Consider the following 20,383-nt stretch of genomic DNA (forward strand, 5'->3'; position numbering starts at 1 on the left):
CCCGACGGCAGCGCTGGCCGGGCAGCAGTGGGAAGCAGCCGGTCCCACGGCACGGCGAGCCCTGGGGGGAGGACGCGCCCCGTCCCATCCGCCACGGGACGCCAGCTCTGCTGCCGTCTTTGCTGGAGGGGGAACGGCTCCTGCTGGGCCGCAGCGCTCCCCCGGGACAGAGCTCAGCTCCCCGGGGACACAAAGCCCAGGCTGTGGAGCAGTCCTCGCCATCCCCATGGCCTCACACCCCAGAGCTGTTACAGGTCCTGGCTCCATCCCCACCACAGCACAATGCTGCTGCGTGCAGGAACATCACCGCGGGCTCCCTGCTCTCTGTACCCTCGGGACCAGACCAATGGGTCACCTACCCCACACTGAGCTGTCCCCTCCAGCCTGTGTGTCCCTCCACTATCCCCGGGACACGTCTCAGCGCCCCCCCCTCCCTGTGCCAGCACGTCTATGTAGGGCTGTACGAGCTGGCTCAGCTCCTCACTGAGATTTATTGTGGCTCCGAGAGCTGAAGGCTGCCAGCCTGATAGCATCGGCCCCTTGCACACCAGGGCAGCTTTTATATTAGTTTTCTTTAAACGGAGGATGAGCTTCCCAGGCTGGAGGAAATGTCATTACTCTGAACGCTTCCATCTCGTGAAGGTTCAGACATCTCCAGGCAGCATCACAATCACCCTCAAGCAGGGCAAGAGATGAGGACAGGATGCAGAAGCTGGGGCACACGGGGACAGACAGCTCAGGGACAGGGACCAGTGTTGGGCAGAGCTGGAGGAGAAGGTTCAGCAGTGGCCTTGGCCTTGTTCCCAGTCCCCTGCAGCCCTAGGCAGGTGGGCAGGGCTGCAGGGGCATGTAGGGAGGGCAGGGGGGCCTGTGGCGCCCAGTGCAGTTACTCACTTGTTGGCTGCCAGGGTGCTGGGGCCAGCTGTGAAATCGCACTGGTGAGAGCACAGCACAGTCCTGAAGGGCTTTGCCTTTCCAGCATGACAAACTCAATTAGATAACAGGGAGTGCAGGAGGAGGAGGAGGAGGAGGAGGAAGGGCAGAGGAGAGCCTGCCTGTGCTGGTACATGATTTCCTCCATGCAGCTGACCCAGAAAAGCACCTTTCAGGACTGGAGCACATGAGTCTAGCCAGGGACAGTGCCTGGTGCACAGGCCCCAGGGCATCCTGTTCGGCTTGCCAGGCACCCATGGATGCTGTAGTCTCAGGGCTGGGGTGACAGGATTCCCACACCGTGTGCCAGTCTCCCTGCTCAGCCGCCACACACCGGCATCCCCGCGCTGTGCTCACGTGCAGGGGAGACCCCATTAGGGAGGTAATTTCTCAACGCGATTCCTCATTTCCCTGCTCTCTGCCGTGGAGACACGCTGACCTTGACAGAAATAGCTGCTTGTGCCTCAGCAGTCAGATCCCAGCCAGAGACTGCCAGAGACCCTGGCATCCTCCTTGACAACCCACACAGCTCTGGGACCCCCCAAGATGCCCCCATCCCCCTGGGGCTTGCTGTCCCATCCCCTTGCAGCAGGGAGCCCCATGGAAGCAAGGTGCTGGCCCCCAGCATCCTCACACCAGCTTGCACCAGCCCACCCGCAAGCACTGGTGGTGTGAGGGCCAACCCCATGCACTCCCAGTCCCCCATCCCTGCTCCCGCCAGTCCACTGTGCCAGCCTCCAGCTGATTGCAGCTCATGCAGGTATTTCTGTGGCTTACATGGCTCCCCATGGTATTTAGCCTCTGGAAGACAACGTTAAACATTGCAAGCAGCGACAAATCCTGATTGCTTCAAGGAGACAAGAGGCCGCACTAAGCTTCCAACCAAATGTTTTCATGTGAGGGAAACGAGCTGTGGCATGTGCGTTGCTGGGGGGGGTCCTGCTCCTGCACAACCAGGACACCCAGCCCTGCTCCCATGTCCCTGTTGGGACTCCCAGCCCTGCTCCCACATCCCTGCTGGGCCCCCCCAGCCCTGTTCTCATGTCCCTGCTCTGACACTCAGCTGGACGGCAGGCCCTGGGCATGGGCATAGCATCCAGAGCAAGCACCCTAACATAGACACTCCAGAGAACAGACATCACTGGAGCATGATGGGGATAGGGACAGGAATGGGAAGATGTTGGAGTGCTGCCCGCTCTGGGCTTAGTGGGGATGCCAGTCCAGGGGTAACCTTGAGGATGATCTCCAGGTACCTCAGCCCAGAGAGCAAATTAACATGGTCAGGGCTGTGGTATAAAGGAAAGCAGCCTCCAAAATTGGAAATGCCGCTTTCTGAATGAGCACAGGTGGCTGGAAGCACAGGGATGCCCCTGGCCAGGAGACACAGCACAGGAGCTGGACCCAAACTGGGGCAACACTGGTAGAGCTGGAGCAACATCACATGCACACACGCTGACCCCTTCTCTGCTCCTGCCCCCTGCTGTGGCCATCCCGGCCCCTGAGCCCAGCTCTACCGGAGTCCCTCCCCATACCTCCCTCCTCCCCATGGCAGCCCCCACCGCATCCCCAGCAGCCTGCTCCCCCCGCGCAGCATGGCCAAGCCCCGCCTGGGTGCCCCGGGAGGGAAGCTGCAGCGCTGACGCCAGCATTAAAACTGCCCAGGATATGAGATCCGCTTGGATTCAGCAATTTCAACTCATTTCAAGCCCGATTCTGCAGCAATTTTCTGAGCCAGTGGGATGTTTTCGCCTCTGCAAACGTCCCCTCGCATGCACCGTCGCACCATTTCCCTTCCCCGCTCCCAGCAGGGGCTGGGGAACGGTGCCAGTTTGGCTCAACCCCAGCTCCGGTGGCAGCACAACCATCCCCCACACCGACAGCCCCTCGGCGCAGCTCCCTGCCCCACGCAGAGCTGCCCAGACGGCTCCTGCGGGATGCAGCCCTGCTTGTGGGGGCCGGGGCTCCCACCTCCATGGGGCGCCGGGCTCTGCAGCCTGAGTCCCGGCAGAGCAGGGCACCTTCGGCCCTGAGCGGGACACACCCGGGCTGGGCTGGGCTCCTTTCCCCCATCCTGTGAAAGGCCAAGCTCTGGAGCACCCTCCCTAGCACCCAGACCTGCTTCCCCAGGAGGAGGGAGAGCAGCAGGGTCGCAGGAGGACTCGGGGATGCTGCGAGCACATCCCAGAGGGGCCAGGACCCCTCCTGCCACCGCAGATGTGCCTCTTTCTGTGCCATAGGCCAGCCTGTGCCAGCTGAGCCCCCTTGGCCAGGCCTGAGCAAACAGCAGAGACGTGGGTGCACAGGGCTTGCAGAGCCCCTCTCGTGCCAAGCAGGCACGCTGCCGGAATAACAAGTGCTCAGCTGTGCTGCGGGCTGCGCTGCCAGCTGGGCAGAGCAGCGCGAGGCACCCAAGCCCCAGCGGCCGGCAGGGCGAGCAGGTCACTGCCTGGCTGCAGTACTGGGGCCAGCGTGAAGCCCAGTGTTTCCCAGGAGCAGACAGGACCCAGATCGGGTATCCCTGCTCCTGGCAGGTCAGGATCAAGAGGATGCAATGCATGGCAGAGGGATGCACAGTGTGCATGGGCAAGAACACCTTCCTCAAACATCTGCCCCAGCGCTGCCAGCAACATCAGTAAAGCAGGAGGACACTGGCACCATCCTGCTTTCAGAAGCAGCATCTGTGACAGCACACCCAAACACATGTGCCAGGGAGGAAGCTCTCCCTTGCAAGTCATTGCTCCAGGAGTCCTGCACTGGTGAAGGCAGGAGTCAGAGGGGCCTGTGCTGCTGGTGCCACACAGAGCCAGAGCGACTGTGACATGAGGAGGAGGTACTAGGGACCCCAGGTGCTCACCTCTTGGCCCCTCTGCACAGGCACAGCAGCACACAGCTTCCTCCAGTAGCAGAGCAAGTGCCATTGCAAAGTTGTGCATTCCCCTCCCGCTGCTCCTGGGGGGAATTCGTCCCAGAATCTCACTTAGCTTCTCATTTCCAATCTAAATTTATTCATGGCCAGTTTGTACCATTTATTCTTGTGCCAGCATTGTCCCTTAGCTTAAATAGCTCTCTTCCCTCCCTTGTGTTTACTCCCTTGATGTATTTATAAACAGCAATCCCATCCCCTCGCAGCCTCCAGCCTGCCAGCCCGCACGTGCCAATCGCTCCTGGTTTCCTCTCTGGATTCAGGCTCTGCTTGCCTGCGCAGCCGGGCTGCCTGGCACAGCATCTGCTCCAGCTCCCCGGCAGCTTCCTCAGCCCCGGCTGCCCAGGGCTCACACACTGCTCTGGAGAGGTCACCGGCACACACGGACACATGACTCTGCCCTCTCCATCCCACAGCAGCCGTGGGGCAGCATCCCACCCAGGTCAGGACCACTGCCCTGGCTGGGGCTAACCTGATCCCTGCAGACCTCCCGGCAGCTCATGCTTTCATGTAGTTTGCTTTCATTAAGCACTTTAAAGCATCCACTGAAAGCGTCACCTGGGTAGGTGAAGGAGCCAACACCAAGGGAATCACAGAAGAGGAAGTGCTGGGGTGCAGAGAGGCAGGGGGGCAGGAGCCAGGGAAGCCCGCTGCAGCCTGTTGGCAGCAAGCAAACTCTCTGGGACATTGAGCATTGTGTTTACCTATCCCGGTCTCTCCTTAAGCACGAGGGTCAGGTGCTGAGGCTGCAGGAGTTTTCTGCCCCATGTTTCTGCCTCCTGCCTCCCCCGGGGAGAGAGATGGGGAAAGCTGCAGGGCAGAGCCAGGAGGTGTTCAGGGTCCCCATGGGAAAGGTGCACCGATGTTGCACCCCCAAACATGCCAGAGTGAGCTTGCTGAGCTGCTAACATGCTCTCTGGCCTGGGTTTGGACTGTGCTGAGCAGCAATCCTGCCATCACTCTGTGCACCCACCATCTCTTTCCAGCCAGATTCCCATCGACAGACACCCCCTGAGCTGGGCACACTGCCCTCAGGCACACAGCACAGCACGCTACCGATAAACACTGGGATGGGCTGCAGCTCATGAGCCTTGCTGCTGCAAACCCAACAAAACACACACACAAAGAGCAGTAATTCTGGTTTTGGATAGCAGGCTCCTCTTGGCAGCTGGAGGAGACCCAGCACCATGTACAGACACAGCTGGCCCATGCCACTTGGCCCCAGGACCAGGGAAGGATCCCCAGACCTGTGTTTAGATGCAGAGATGTACCACTGAGCCCATCCATCCTGCAGGCTGGAGAAAGCAGGGAACATCAAAGATACATGAACATGGGGTACACAGGTTCCCTAGAGCTCCTTTGTGGAGCTCAGGCAGCTCTGCTCCCTGGCTGCTGTCACCCTGCGGAGACCCCAGCACTGCACGATGTCCCCTGCCTTGCAGGTACACCAGTGTCTCTGCATGCTGCTGGATGGATGCTGGTGGTTGAGAGATGGCAACAGATCTTGGGTGCCGCTGGGCCTGCCCTGCTCCCCTTGGCACACTGGGGCACTGCGAGGAGGCAGAGCGCAGCATCGCAGTCCCTGCTGCCCTCCCTCCCAGCGCAGGCAGGGCTTTCTGGGCAGTGCCAGCCCTGGGGACCACTTCTCTTGGAAAGCAGCCGTGCAGGGACTGCTGCGCAGCCCGTCCCCAAAGGGTTAACAAGCAATTTCCTTTGCTGACAGCTCGGAGACCGTTCACTATCGACTGCGGGAGAATAAGAGGGGAGAAGCAGTGAGATAAAAAGGCAGCAGAGCTGGCACCGCCTGCTTAATCCCAGCGTTTAATCTGCTGGGGCAGCGCAGGCAGCCTTATCTCGCCGTCCTTCTGCTGCTCCGTCTCATTGCTGCTCCCACGGCTGCGCAGGCCGCACCGCCAGGAGATGTAAGAGCTGAGCTGGGGAGCGCTGGCCTGGGGCACCCACTGCTGCCAGCCTGCCTCGCTCCGCAGCCTCCGCCAGGCCCGCTGCGCTGGCGGGCACACGCCGGCTGCCCACGCCTGGCACACACCAACACCCCGCGCCTGGCACACACATGTCCCCCATGCCTGGCACATGTACATCCCCTCCTGCTGCCCAGCTGCAGCGGGGTGGCTGCACACACACACACACACACACACACACACACACACACACACACACACGGATGTGCACACAGGCTGCACCCATGGAGCCTGCTCTCTCACACCTGGTGCTGCTCATGACTGGCACTGCCACACATTTCCTGGTCGTTGCCCCCACACACATGCTCTGGCAGTCCAGCCCACATGATGCCTGTGTCCCCATGGGTGGGCTCTGTGGAACAGTGCATGTAGGACACAGCAGGGCCAGGACAGCAGGCAGGGCAATGCCACCTCATCCCCTGCCTCCATCCTCACCTATCCAGTTGCTCCCCTGCTGGATGCAGAGGCTCCGTCTGCTCATCCCACCAGGCACACCATGGTCAATGCTGCTGGGTCACTCCCGGCCTGGCTCTGGCAGCTCCTGCAGCCACCGGGCAAGCGGGGGCAGGAGGGGAGGGGGAGACGTCTCCTGGGAGCTGTCAGGTGCCTGCACAGACATGGTCCCTCCAGCCCTGGCATTTATCTGTAAGTCCACGGCACTGACACGGTGCAGATGAAGCCTCCGCGCTCGCTGGGTTTTCACAGGGGTTATCCTGCTGCCTACAGATGGGTTTACACTGATAAGATTTATTGTCACCCTGGCTGAGGTTCTGCCAGTGCCTCACTGCTTGTTCCTTTTGCAAGGCTCTGTTGCCTGCCAGGGGGTGCCATGAAACCCGGGAGCAGCACCTCACCGAGTGGCCACTGGCAGAGCAGGTCCCAGGACAGAGGAGAGCTTGCCATAACCTTCTGATCCCCGCTGCCAGGGCTGATGGGTGCCCTGCCCACCCCCCCACACCAGTGTGCTCACCCAGCCTCTCACCATCTCAGTGGGATGCAGGGCGATGGTGGTCCCCGACCTGGACCAGGCTGAGCAGAACACACATCTGTGCTGCCAGAGATTTGCTGACGGTGCTGACAGCACAGCTCCTGTCACAGCTCGGCAGCTTCGCAGCTCTCCTGCATGGTGCAGGGCAACCAGGGCTCACGGGAATGCTGTGGCAGCCGTGTGTGGAGCTGCCGCAGGCAGGATGGCCTGGGCAGGGAGCGGGGAAAGCCCCCCAGCCCACAGCCTGACCCCAGCACCACGCAGGAGCTGGCAGGGCAGCTATGGGAGAGAGGGTCTCGAGCATCCCCTGCCCCAGGGTGACATGGGGTACGCAGGAATACTCCAACAAGGGGAATTTAGCCTCAAGGTCCCCTGCTCTGCCCTGGTTCCTTAACCACACCCTGCTGCCTGCCCACCCTGCCACCATGGTCCCCAGCACTGATTTCCCTGGGGCCAGCAGGGATTGCCCTGAGCCACCTGCTGCAGCCAGGCAGGGGCTGAACCAGGCTAAATCCCTGAGCAGTGGGAGGGGGAGCTGCCTGCCAGCATCTCCCACCCCCTCCCCTAAATCACACATAAGCCCAGCACAGCTCCCCCAACACCCTGCTCCATCCTGGCTCCCGACTCTTCCCCTTCTCCTTCTCTCCAGCTGCTGACCCCCCCAGGGATACTGGGGGCTCCTCTCTCTCCACCAACATGAATTTGATTCCAAGCACATCAGAACTAAAGAAAACAACATGCAAACAAACAGCCCAAGCCCTAGCTTCACTCTCTGCCCCAGGGCCAGCTCAGGGGGCTGGAGGGCCGGTCAGGGTGATGGTGTAACCTGCCAGCACATCAGGGGCCCAAGTGAAGTGGGGTGATCACAGCCCAGCGGGAAAGGGCTCGTTAATAGCTGAGCCCTTTTAGTAGAGATTAGGGAGCTGTGTGGCTTTGATCTTTGATTGCCAATTTGCATCTTGAAGGCGCTGGGACCTCATCCAGCCTCAGCGCAACCCTTTGTGGTTATCTCGTGGCTAATGGATTTGTTCTTAATGCTGGAGCGTGCAGGCTAAAGGCTGATTAAGCCCTCTCCGTGGTGCTAAATCAATGGAACAAACATGATAGGGGTTGGCTTTCCCCAGCCTGCGTGCTCCCAGGCGGAGGGGCTGATTGACAGAGCCCCCATGTCCCGGCACTGGCAGGGGGTCCCTCCTTGGTGCTGCTGGACAGGGGAGGAGGCGAGGGCACCACTGAGCAGGGACAACCTCATAGCCTGTATCCCCCTACCTCTGTATCCCCATCCTCTGCCCGCCACGTGGACGGCAGTGGGCTGAGGGGTCTCAGGACTCTCGGGGTGTCTGCCTCTCCTTGATGCTTAGGCCACATTGCCCTTGTGTTGGTCCTTAGTGTCTGCAGGAGCTCCCCAGTCCCCCTCCAGCTCCTCCTGGCTCTCAGGGTTTGCTATGGAAGCAGGGACATGTCCTGGCAGGGATGGGATGGGACAATCTGTCCCTACAGCTGGGGGACTCCTTTCCCCTCCACATGCCTGCTTTGTGTCCCACACACTGCGGAGCAGCACTGGAAGCTCCCATCTCCTCTGTCCTTCAGATCATTTCCCCTTCCCCCTGCTCAGAGTGAGCGCTGCATTCCCAGGACTGTATGCTGCCTGCAGAAGCCCATACATCACGTGCTTTGAGCAGCAGTATCTGTACACACTTTCCATAATGCCCATGGTCTCCACTGAATGCCCAGCTTCAGGAAAATGCAATTCCCACTGCATCTGCAGGCAGCATTAGCAGAAGGGACAAACTGTGCCCTGTCCATGGAACATGCCCCAGGAGCAACTTGGCCACCCATCCTACCTGCAGCCTGGGCTGGGGGCCTGGGGATGGGAGCTGAGCACCTGAGACGGATTAGGAGCTGTGGGGAGAAGGGTTGCATGGCTGGGAGGAGACCACCTGAGAGCATTTTGCACCCTTTGCTTTTTGCAGGGCTCACAGCATCACCCTGGATGCTGCCTGGGCAGAGCTGCTTACAGGTCTGGTGTCATTTGAGTGACAGGACCCCCAAGCAGGGACCCTGCTCCAAGGCCCAACCTGCCTGTGATGGAGGATGAGACATGAGCTGCAACAGAGTGTAGTTCAGACCAGTGCCTTGCTGGGAAACAGTCTGTGGGGAGAAGGTGCTGGGAGCAGCCCCTCTGGCCGAGGGCTCAGCCCCAGTGAGCAGCGGCTGTGGCAGAGGCAGCCGGCTGCTTCACGGCACAAAGCCGGCAGGATCACATGCCGAGATTCCCATCTGCAAACCTCGCTATTGAATCACATCCCCTCCACCAATATTTGCTGAGCATGAGAGATAAAGTAGCTACAAAAGTAATCGGTGCTGGCATTTCAATCCTCCCGGGCTGGTGGTGGAGGGGTGGCCAAGCAGGCTGGCAGCTCCTGGGGTGGCAGGACCCTGACAGCCAGCCCGCCGAACCCCCTGCCCCGGCTTCCAACTGAGCAGCCCCCATGCCCTGCCTGCAGCTGTGTGAGGAGAGCCAGGACCCTTCCACACTGCTGTGCAGCACCTCTACCTGCCTGGGAGGGATGCTGCTGCCATGGGCACCACTGCCCACACCATCCTGCCCTGGGCACCAGCAGAGCCCCGCCTCCTGCCCTCACCCCCACCTCTGCACCAGGACAGCCATCTCCACCTGGTCAGCATCTCCCCTGCAATCCTCAATGCAGCACCAAGCCAGCCCCTCCAGTACTGCCCCATCCCCTCCATGTCACCCCGGTGTCCCCAGCTACCACTGCCCTGTCCTGCCTGCACCACGCAGTCCCCTCTCCCCCTCGCTCCAGGCTGCCTGTGCAGTTTCTGCAGTGGACCCTGAGTGGGTGAGGCAGGACATGATGCTGCGATACAGCTTCTAGAGGAGAAACCCAGAGTGTTATCAGCCCAGGGGAGTTAATTAAGGTCATGTCAGGCGATAAGGAAACAGGATGTCAGAGAGGCAGCAGCACAAGGGGGTCAGAGCCTGAAAAACTCCCTCTGAAAAGCAACCCCACCAAGATATGATCAGCCAGGTGCTCAGAGACAGAGCGGCTCTCACAGCCACACATGTAGGGGCTCCAAGGATGGTACCACACATGCTGGACCCATGTCCAGTATGGGATGGATGGGGATGAGGATAGGATGGGGTGGGATGGGAATGGGGAAGGGATAGTTATGGGGTGGGAATGGGCATGGGATGGCAATGGGATGGGATGAGATGGGATGGGATGGGATGGGATGGGATGGGATGGGATGGGGTTGGGCAGGGAGAGCCAGCTGAGCAGCCCTGGTTACCTGCTCCTGTCTTCATGCAGGAGTAATGCTCCCTGGTGTGATCAGCGCTGTGCCAGCAGGGCAGGAATTGCTGTGAACCTCTGTCCGTAATTAGCACATGTAATTGCAGACACTCTCTGATTAGCAGGACCTCAGAGTCAGGAACGCCAGGCTGCTTGACAGTGCTCACGCTGCTCCTGCCTCAGATTGCTCGCCTCCCTGCTCGGTGACAGCTATGCCCACCAGGCCAGGCAATGCCATGGGGCTGGGAAAGCAGTGCTGCCTGGCAGGACACAGCACGGTGCACAGTGGGGTGACACAGCAGGCTGGGGATCCAGGGGACATGCACAGGGGACACACCGCCAGTGCAAACCCAACTCTCCTGTGCAAGCAGTCACAGCACCCAGTGCCCTGCCTGGCTGGGTGGAAGCTGAGCTGCTGGGACATAATTAATACTTGCATCAATCTCATCTGGATTTGCATAGTGCCCTCGGTCCTGTGCTGCCCAGGAAGACAGGCTGCTCCGTGCCTTTCCCAGGGGCAGCAGCGCCAGATGCTGGGCCGGACCTGCCTCCTCTGTGGGTGTCACAGACCCAAGGTGGCCCCTGGTTTTCCCCCACATGCACCCCATTCCTCCTCACCCCACTGCCCCCCACAGTAGGGACACCCGCAGACTCCCACCCTGCCCTGCTCCAGCTGCTGGAGCATTGAAAACAGATGGAGATGTTTCTCTCTGCTGTGCAGTCCCTCCCTCCCTCCTCGGGCTGTGAAGAAATTGAGGGGATAGCAGCTCAGGAATGAAGGGCACAGCAGGGTTTGGAGGGCAAAGGGGGGCGGCCGAGCTGCAAACCCCCTCCTGCAGCAGGGAGGCCGGGCAGTGCCCACCTCTGCATGGTCAGGACAGTGTATGGGGTCCATGGGCAGCATCTCCAGCTGGTGTCTGCTCTTCTGGGGCTCCCAGATCCCTCCTGCTCCTGCCCCACTCCCCTAGCCCAGCTGAGCACCCCCAGCCCATCCCCAGAGGGGTCCCCCAGGCTAAGCCCCAGCCTGGGAGGAAGAAGAACCAGGGAAAGAAAGAGCCTGTGGTAGTGTCAGGGACACCAGGGTGCAGACTGGGACATGGGTGCCACCTGCAGCCCTCGCTTTGCCACCCTGTGGGTGCAGGTGGCAGAAGGACGGGACAGCATGGGGATGTGTGGGGTGCCAAGACCACTGCCTCCCAGGGATGACAGACTGGCAAAATATCCCTGTGCAGCCAAGCACAGCGCTTCGCCACGGCCGCTGACACTGCTGACAGCCGCTCCTGGCCCCGTGACATCATGGGGACCATGACACTCCAGGCACAGCCGGGGTACAGCCGGATACAGGAGGAGACACGGATATGTCTCCTGCCCCCAGGACTGCCCTCCAGTCCTCTGCAGCCACTGTCACCGATGTGGCTCATCCATTGCCTGACTGCAGCACCCACAGCGCCTGCAGCACCTGCTGCCCACCCACCCCAGGGCACGGCAGACATGGCCACTAACTGTGCCTGTGACCGGGGCAGGGGGGCCACGGCCTGATTGCAGCTGCCCAGATGAGTGCGACCGGCTCAATCAGAGCCACAGAGCCCTCCAGCACGCCGGGCACCGGGAAATTAAACGGCTAATGAGCTGCTGGCTGGAGGGCTGGCAGTTAGTGATTAATCAGGGGCTCTGCTTCTGAAGAGGCATATGCCTCCTCTTTCCCTCCCCCTGCGCATCCCAGGAGCTGGTGGCCAGCAGTGGACCAGCAGGTCGCCCCAGCCCCTGCTCCCTGTCTGCCCAGCCACCGTGGACAGAGGCCAGCCCGGCTCTCCAGCCCAGCTGAGCTCCCCAACACAGAGAGGAGTCCCTGACCCCGGTGGGACATGACACCCACAAGTCCTCCCAGCCTCTGGCTTTCCTGCCTCTCTACTTTCTCCTGTGCTGTGCTTGTCTTCCCAGCACTGCAATCGGGAGGGATCCTTTTGTTCTGCTGGAAGAAAACCTGTTGACTCCAACCGAGCTTAGCTGGTGCTTTAACAGCCATTCAGGTGCAATTCGTGTTCCAGCTTGCATCTGCGCCTGGAGAGGGGCACGGCAAACCGGGGGTGCCTCCACCAAGGGGCCCTCCCCACCTGTACGAGGGTGGCTGGGGAGGACTGGCTGTGCAGGCAGTGATGTCTCCCAGGGACAGGGCAGGAACCCCCAAGTCCCAGCAGGTCAGGGTGCAGGTCCAGCCCTGCCCCCCCTGCCAAGACCGACCGCATGGTGCCATGTGGCCTGGCTCAGCGGCGGGGAATCCTCACTCCCGCTTGCTGCTGGCATGTCGATGCAGCCGCGGGCAGATGGGACCATCAGCGCCTTGCCTGTAACCACTGCTGGCGCAGCACACCAGGGCATGGCTCAGAGCACAGAGGAAGGTTTTGCAGTGTAAGCAGGGGACAACCACCCACAGAAAGGAATGGGGAGCTGCAAGAGAAGCTGCTCAAGCAGGAGCCTGACTGCTCCCCCACTGGAAGCCCTGGCTGGCTTTCCTCCCCTTCATGGCCCTTGCAGAGGTAGGATGTGGTGGTGGTGTTGGCACCCTCCTGCCCTCTCACCCTCGTTGTGCGTGCAGGAAGCGTGCCCTGGAGACAAGCTCCCCGCCTCCTCCTGGTGTTGCATGTCACGCAGTGCCTGGGAGGAAAGGTCAGCGGCCGGCAAGGAGCAGGTTAGAGAAATGCATGTTCTCCCCTATTGCACAATTAATCATGAGAAGTTTTTCTGCTTTCGTGCATGAAACAAAATTTGGCAGGACACTCTGACCACAGGGACTCGCTGTTTGCTCTCCAGTAAAAACACAGCCACATCTGGCAAAGAAATAACCTCAGAGCATCTCTGTGTGCGCAGGCAGGGAGAGGCAACACCGGGCTGGGCAGGAAAACTGAGAGGGGCTTGCTCCGCAGCAAGCACCTTCAGTCCCTGGAGTTTGCCCCCACAGTCCCCGCATGACCATGCTGCTCTGCTGGCACTATTGTCCCTGCCCACAGGCCATTACTCCCGTCCTGGACATAGAAATGCCCAGGCAGAGTGTACACCCTCTGCCAGACGCCAGGGCGCTGGCAGCAGCTTCTGCATCCCCTGCCTGGGCCCTCCTCCTGCCCCTATCTGCCTCCCCCCTGTTTGCTCCATCCCCCAGCCCAGACAGAGATTCAGCCTGTCCTTTCCCAGAGCAAGCTCAAGCCTCCCCAGCAGCTTTCCAGCTATTTGTTATTGGAAAAAGGGGGAAATACGGTTTTCGACAATTATTGTTTTTTCCACCTGACTGGCTGCAAACTTGTTAATTTTTTTCTTTAATGTGTGAACAGTGTCGACGGCAGCTGCATGTGAAATGACTCGACGCCCTATCTGCGGGTCCCTGGCTGGCTTTCAGAGCTCGCACCGCAAACATTGCCTTCTATAAATAAAGGCCTATATCTCATCAATGGCAGAACAGCAGAGCTTTATATAGTCGTCTTACATAAAACCGTCTCTCTTTATGGGTTTCAAACCATTTGCGTCACTTAGTGCAGCTCCGTAAACCTCCTGCTCCAGCCGCTCCCCCGCGGAGGGAGACCCGGCATGGCTGCCCCGTGCCCCATGCTGCCGCGGCAGGGAGCCCGGGGTCCCCACTCCACCCAGGGCTGTCCCCCACCCCCCGGCAGGGCCAGGTGGCAGGTGTGTCCTCGTACCCCTGCCCTGCCACCTTAGCATGCGTCTCCCTCCAGCCTGCCCGGCCTTGGCACTGAGTGCCAGCATGACACCCAGCACTGCCAGGCACCCCGGCACTTGGGGATGGCCAGCTGAGGGCCAGAGCCACACACCCAGCCCTTGTCACCCTCCCTGTCCCTGCCATGGGTCCTGGGGCAGCACAGGCAGGAATGCTGGGAGATGCCACTCCACTTTCCATCACTTGGGAATCAGGGATGTGAGGGCATGGGGTGACCGGAGTCATGGTGCCAGGCTGGGGGAACTGGCCAGCTCCTAGCAGCTCGGCTCTGACATGCAGGGGACACAAACCCAGCCAATGGCTTTCCACACCACTGCCCAGTGAGCGCCTGATATGGGGGATGCCAGGGGCTGCCCCACAGCCACAGGGCACAGGTCCCAGCCCCAGCCCACACACAGGCTCCCGCAGTCCTCTGGACCCCCAGCTCCATATGGCAGAGCTTGCCTCTCTGGCTCGCCACAGGCATCTGCCTTCATGCACCGATGGGTCGTTGGGGGGGGGCTGGGGACTCCTGCCAGGGCTGCAGCAATGTCTGCCTGCAGGGAGGCAGCCGCCACCCTGGCTGGCAGCACAGGAGCCTGGGGGGCAGAGCTCGTGGTGACAAACCTTCGTTTATCCCCAGTCCACCCCAGCTGGCTACCCGAGGCAGGCAGGCAACTGAAGCCAGAGATGTACGGAGACAACAACATCATGGCACCAGCACCCTCAGTGCACTTTGCACTGTGGGTGCCCCCAGTGCCACCCCACAGGTGACACTGGCATCGAGGACAAGGTCACAGCAGCGCCCTGCCAGCCACAGTGCCATGCAGCATGCAAACACACTGCCTGCACCCCAGCCAGCCCTGCCCCATGCCCAGACACAGTGCCCAGCCAGCCACACTGCACCCCATGAACCCCGCTTCCAGACAGCCAGTGTGTAGCCCATGAACACCCCCTGCCTTCCTGTCAGCACCCTGTCAGCCCCACAGCCCTGTGGCCACACTCTCCCATGGCCCCACAGCCCTGGTGGCCCCATGCATTGGCAAGTGCCCACTCCCATGGCCAAGCCCCTGTGGGTCCATCAGCCCCATCCGTCCTGCAGCCACCCGAGGTGCCCACCCCACTCTGCAGTCAGCAGCACTGGGAGGGGGCACTGCTCCACAGACACCCCATGGGTGCCCTGCCCCGGGTGACAGCAGTGCCCCCCAATCTGCCCACCCTGGGATGTGGGACCAGCTGCACGGCACGTCCTGCATCCCTGGGGAGCCACACCAGGCGCAGGCGTCCTGGCCGCTGGCTCCCCCCCATATCAGAGGCAGGCTTATTAAGTGTGTGATATTAAATTACCCAGATAAGAGCGTAAGAGCTTTTAAAGTCAATTCATTAAATATAATTATGAAGAGAGCTTTTTTATGCTCATGGTGATCCGATCTCAATCAGGGAGACGGTGGGAAAGCCGCCGGCTCCTTCAGCATCTCCGCTCCCCCGCCGCGTTGCCTCCTCACCCCCCTGCTCTCCCGCCTTGGCCCCCTCCCGTGGGGTGCTGGCACCCACAGCCACAGCCCTCACCACCCACCCCGCTGCCCCAGCACCCCCTCCCCGGTGTCACCGCTGGTGCCAGTGCCACCCCACCTGGATGGGGGTGGCATGAGGCTCTGCCTACAAAGGTGTGGGAGAGGGGAGGCCACAGGGGTGAGATTCAAGGGCTGGCGGGACTGTGGAGAAGAGCAGCAGGGTGGGGGGATGCTCGGGGACAAAAGCCACAGGGCTGGGGAGCTGAACACAGGCTCCTCCCAGCCACGGTCCCCTTCCCCGCAGGATCCAACCACCTCCCTGTCCCCTGCGGAGCAGTCTCCTTAGGGACCTAATGATGCATCCCCGCTCCCCCGGCAGGAGGAGTGCGTACTTCCCTCCCCTCCCACGTTCATTAAGGCCGCTTTCTGACCAATTAATACCTGTCAGCCAGGCAGAGGCTGCCCCGACCCACAGCCGGACCGCTCACACACAGCCTGGGTGGCCCCACACCAGCCCTTCACACCGGGACCTGCCTCTCACCCTATGCACCCCCAGCTGCAGTCTGGGGTGCAACCGCATGCGGGGCTGAGCCTGTCTTTCCTGGGGGAAGCCATGCGGGAGTGGGAATCCCAAGAGCCCCACGCCCCTCACACTTCCTCAGCCATCCGAAAGACAGCTGCATCACCGAGACGCCCGGTGTCCCCTTGCCATGGTGACCCGAGACCCACCACGATGAGGGTCTTTGCCCTAGGTGCAGCCAACCCCTCACCCTCCCACCACAGTACCCCAAATCCTCATTACCCCCAAACCCACCCACACGCTGCCTCAGCCCAGGCACCATGGGCAAGGAGCAGCAGCCCAGCTGGCCAGAAACAGGGTGGGCTCTGGGCTGGGGTCCCCACACAAGGCTCTGGGGGGGGCTGGTGGGAGCAGCTACCCGCTGCTGGGAGCTGCTGGACTGACATTTATTTTTAGACGTGAATTGTATAAATTAGCATTTCTCAGTGGATTAAGCAGCAGGAATTGTGTAAAATTAAATGGCAATGAATTGCATTAAAGTCCCCCGTTTTCTGGCACAAGCAGCACCTCAGGCCGTGCCCGGGCAGCTCATGTGTAACAGCACCAGAGCTGCTGCTGCTGTCGCTCTGGACAGGAGCATGACCAACCTGCGGTGTGTCTGCACCACCCACAACAAGGGTCTGGGGACACACAAGCACGGTGGCCAGGCTGGGAGGATTTGGGTCTCTGGATGGGTTGTGTGCCCCCAGGGATGTGGTTCAGGCACTGGGCTGGGACTGGAGGACGTGGGTCTGGTGAGTGGAGTGTGGTGACCCAGATGAGCATGGCTGGGCTTGGCTGAGCAGCTCACAGGCATGGGATCAGTGAGGGATGCTCCAGGCTCTCCTGGGCACTGACAGAGCATCCCCAGCCCAGCCAGCCCCTGCCATCCATGGCAGGACACCCACCCCAGCTGCAGCCGCGCCACCTTCCAATGGGGATGATGCTGTGTTGGGACCTGTATGACACTGCCTGGCCCCAGAACCCCCCTGTGCCCCAGGCAGAGCAGGTCCTGCAGTGCCTGGAGCCCAGTGAGCAGCTGAGGGGACACCAGTGAGACCCCTGCACCCCAAGATACATTCAGCCCTGCACAGGGGGAGAGGGGAAATAGGGTGGGTTAATGCCAGGAGCAGAGCAAGCATCAGGTGGGGCAGGGCAGGTGAGGAGCGAATCCAGCTCTTTTGCCCAGCATAAGAATAGGCTGAAAATGTGACATTTATTAAGTACAGTTCTGGCAGAAAGGTCAGAGGGAGTCCCCACGTCAGGACCGGTGCGGGTTGCAGTGGGGATGGTGGCAGAGCCTTGCTGGGAGGAGGCAGGGGTGACAGCCTGCTGCCCCTGGCCACCTGCCCCCCAGCTGGGATCTCAGGGTGTGTGTGAGGTGCAGCCAAGGATTCTCCCCCTGTCTCAGCACAGGGGCTTCCCCCTCAGGGGTCTGCATGGGGTGCTGGGGAGACCCCCCACACCACCCATGTCCTGGTCAGGCGGGAGGCCCAGCTCAGAGAGCTGGGGCCAGTGCCAACTCTGAGAGGCACTGCCAGCTCCAAGCAACCTCCCTGCTCCCGCTGCCACCTTCAGCCCTGGCAGCACTGGCTTCAGCAGCCACACATCAGAAACAAAAGGCTTTTGACAGGGGATGTGGTTTTAAGAAAAGCACAAGGCTCCCCCTGGCCATGAGCAGAGCCTCCGGCCACAGCTGCTGTCAGTGAGCAGGCAGGATGGTGCTGCCAGCTGGGGGGCACCATGTCCATGCACCTCCTCCCGCAGCCCCCAGACCCCTGCCCACCCCCAGTTGGTCCCCTCTGTTCCCAAAGCTCTGCTGGGAGGCCTCTCCCTCCCCACAGTGCCCAGCACTGGCCTTGGGCTGTGGCCGTAGCGGGGTGCCAGGCATAGGGTGAGGGTTGGCATGAACCACCTGCCGCAACTGAGCCCCAGCCCCATGGGGATGCTTCCCAACCTCCCACTTAATGCCACATAAAGAATGCTATTGATTTCCCACGCTGGCACTGCACACTTCACACCCACGTCACCGCAGCCCCGCTCGCCCAGTGGCTGGGCTCCACACCTGCCGCTCTCACCAAGGCATCAGCTAGTGTGCTGGTGGGCACTGGGCAGCAGCAGGGGCAGCCCAGCCCCGCACCCCTGGGCAGAGGGGGAACTGGGGGGCTGCGGAGCACGGCACAGCTCAGAGGGGTTGGAAGAGGTTTCACCGGGGCTCCATCATTGCCTTCTAGCAGCCGACACAGGGGGCATGTTTGTCAGCGGGGCTGCAGGGGAGCCTTGCTGCGGCTCAGGGCTGTCCCTGCCGCCTGGGGAGATTTACAGCCCGGCCGGGCTTTATTACAAGGAAGATGCTTACGCTGGAGATTTTTTTTTTCCCCCATAGTTTTTTAATTTGCTATCCCATAAAGAACGTGGATTTGTGACGTTAAATAGGGGAAGATCATTTACCACTCACAGCTCTTACTTAAAGGATCCGCACGAGTTATTTATTATGTGAGCACAGGCTGCAAGCGGCAGGGGACACGCTCCAGCCTCTGCGCTGCTCCTGCTCCCGAGCAGGCAGTCAGCTGCCGGCGGCCCCAAGGCTTGGCCACTCTCGTGCTGTAAAACTTCCAGTCTCTGGACGAAGTCCACCTCATGCCCAGAGGGAAGGAAGAACTCCAGCACTCCTGCAAGCACGGCTGCAGGAAGAGCTCCTTCCCTTCTCCAGCATCCCTGGGGATGTGAGCTCTGATCCAGGGGGTGCTTGCCATGGGCTAGGTGCTTTGGGACCCTGGGGTTATTTGCCCCACAGGGATGTGCTGCAGTCTGGGAGCCCTCCATCACTGCTGGGACGTGCTCATGTATCCACCCACTGCAGTGGGGGTACGAGAGCTCTCCGAACATAAAGGCAGACGTGGGGATGCAGGACTGGGACCGATGAAGCCTGGAGCTCCCTGCCGCATGACAGCTGGGTTTAGGGCAGCCTGGCTGCTCCTGCGTCGGGGCCACAGCTGGGAGACACAGGAGCGCCCAAGCCCACACACCACAGCTGGGACTCACCCTGCCTGCCAAGTAGCTTGCGCTGTGTTTCAGTCATTCCCAGGAGGCACAAGGGACTGATTTGGCTCAGGAAATGGGAGTAGGAGGCTCCAGCTGCAAATGGTGTGAAGCCTCGACAGGTCCCACCGCTGCCTGGCAGGGCTTTGGGACATGGTATGTGGCAGAGAGAGGTCACATCTTCCCCCTTCCTTCCCCATGACCATGCCCTGCAGCCTCTCCTGCCCCAGGTTCACCCCTTAGCTTCAGGCATAAAAGGGATGCCCCTTTCTGCTGACAGATGCCCCTGATGCCTCAAAGACCAGGCTGAGCTGGGGAGAGAGATGTGGAGGCTGCGGGAGCTCTGGGCTCCCCTTCTTTGGGCCAGGGGTCAGCTAGTACTAACCACCCTCGTGCCTGAAGCCTCCTCCAGGGCAGGGTGCCAGCACACCAGAGACTGGCTTCCCAGGCATCCCCAGGGCAGACCTGTAAGCAGCTAAGGCATGCAGGCCATCTAGTCCTGCATGGCTACCCACTGAGAAACCAGGTCCCGGTGACTGTCCTGGCAGTTACCCTCTACTGCCACGCAGCACAGCACACACCACACACCATGTCCACACTGCGGGAAGCTTGTACCCAGTGCAGCTCAGCACACGCCAAATCCCATTGCCATGTGTGCCACTGTCCAGCACAAGGCTGGGCTTGATGCATCCCCTGCAATCCAAAGCTGTGCAAGATTCCCCAGGCAGACCCCGGAGCTGGAGCCTGCATGGCCAAGCCATGTGCAGGACTGTCCAGCCCCAGAGCTCCCCACTTCCAGCCCTGCTGAACCGCACTTCTCCCCAGCAAACTTAGGCAGCAGGTATAGAGCAGTCACAAAGCCTAACAAAACCCAAGAGGAGTGGGGTTGCCCCCTCTCTGCTCCATGATCCTTCCTACTCCACTGCAGTGCCCCACACCACACCCCTGCACAGGACAGCCCCCCCAAATGGTGCTTTCACAGGGACAGCATCACCCTGCACAGCGAGCAGGCATTGTACTGATGGGCATGAAGTGAAACAGGACATGCTGCATCAGCCATTTTCAGCCCCACAGAGCCTCCTCTCACCCCCCAGCATCCCACACAGTCCTGGCATTGCATCCCCCTCCCCAGCGTGGAGCAGGCTCCGGCTGGCAGCCCTGCTCCTGGGAGCGCAGCAAGCCAGCCGAGCAGTAGCCCCTGGCAGCCGTAGGAGAGAGGCGGCTCATTTCCAGAGTCATTACGGTCTGAAAAGGGTCCCATCAGGTATTCCGCCCGTTCAGCACATTTATTTTCCCAAACCACAGCGGGGATTTGTGATTCCAGGCTCAATATTAGCAAGAACTGCACGCTGGTGGCGCCCGGCCGGGAGCTCGCTGCCTGGGCTGGCAGGGCACTGCTGGGAGGAGGCCCTGCCCGCAAGCCCC

General features: G+C 60.9%; 1 protein-coding gene across 1 annotated transcript in view; it reads right to left on the reverse strand.

Annotated features, from left to right (window-relative positions):
• ASIC4 (acid sensing ion channel subunit family member 4) overlaps positions 1 to 20,383 on the reverse strand; it is a 60,381-nt gene that overhangs the window by 5,506 nt on the left and 34,492 nt on the right. The window lies entirely within an intron of this gene.

This window comes from Athene cunicularia (assembly GCF_003259725.1).
Source record: "Athene cunicularia isolate RWA chromosome 7 unlocalized genomic scaffold, athCun1 chr7_part1, whole genome shotgun sequence".
In the NCBI taxonomy this organism is placed as follows: Eukaryota; Metazoa; Chordata; class Aves; order Strigiformes; family Strigidae; genus Athene; species Athene cunicularia.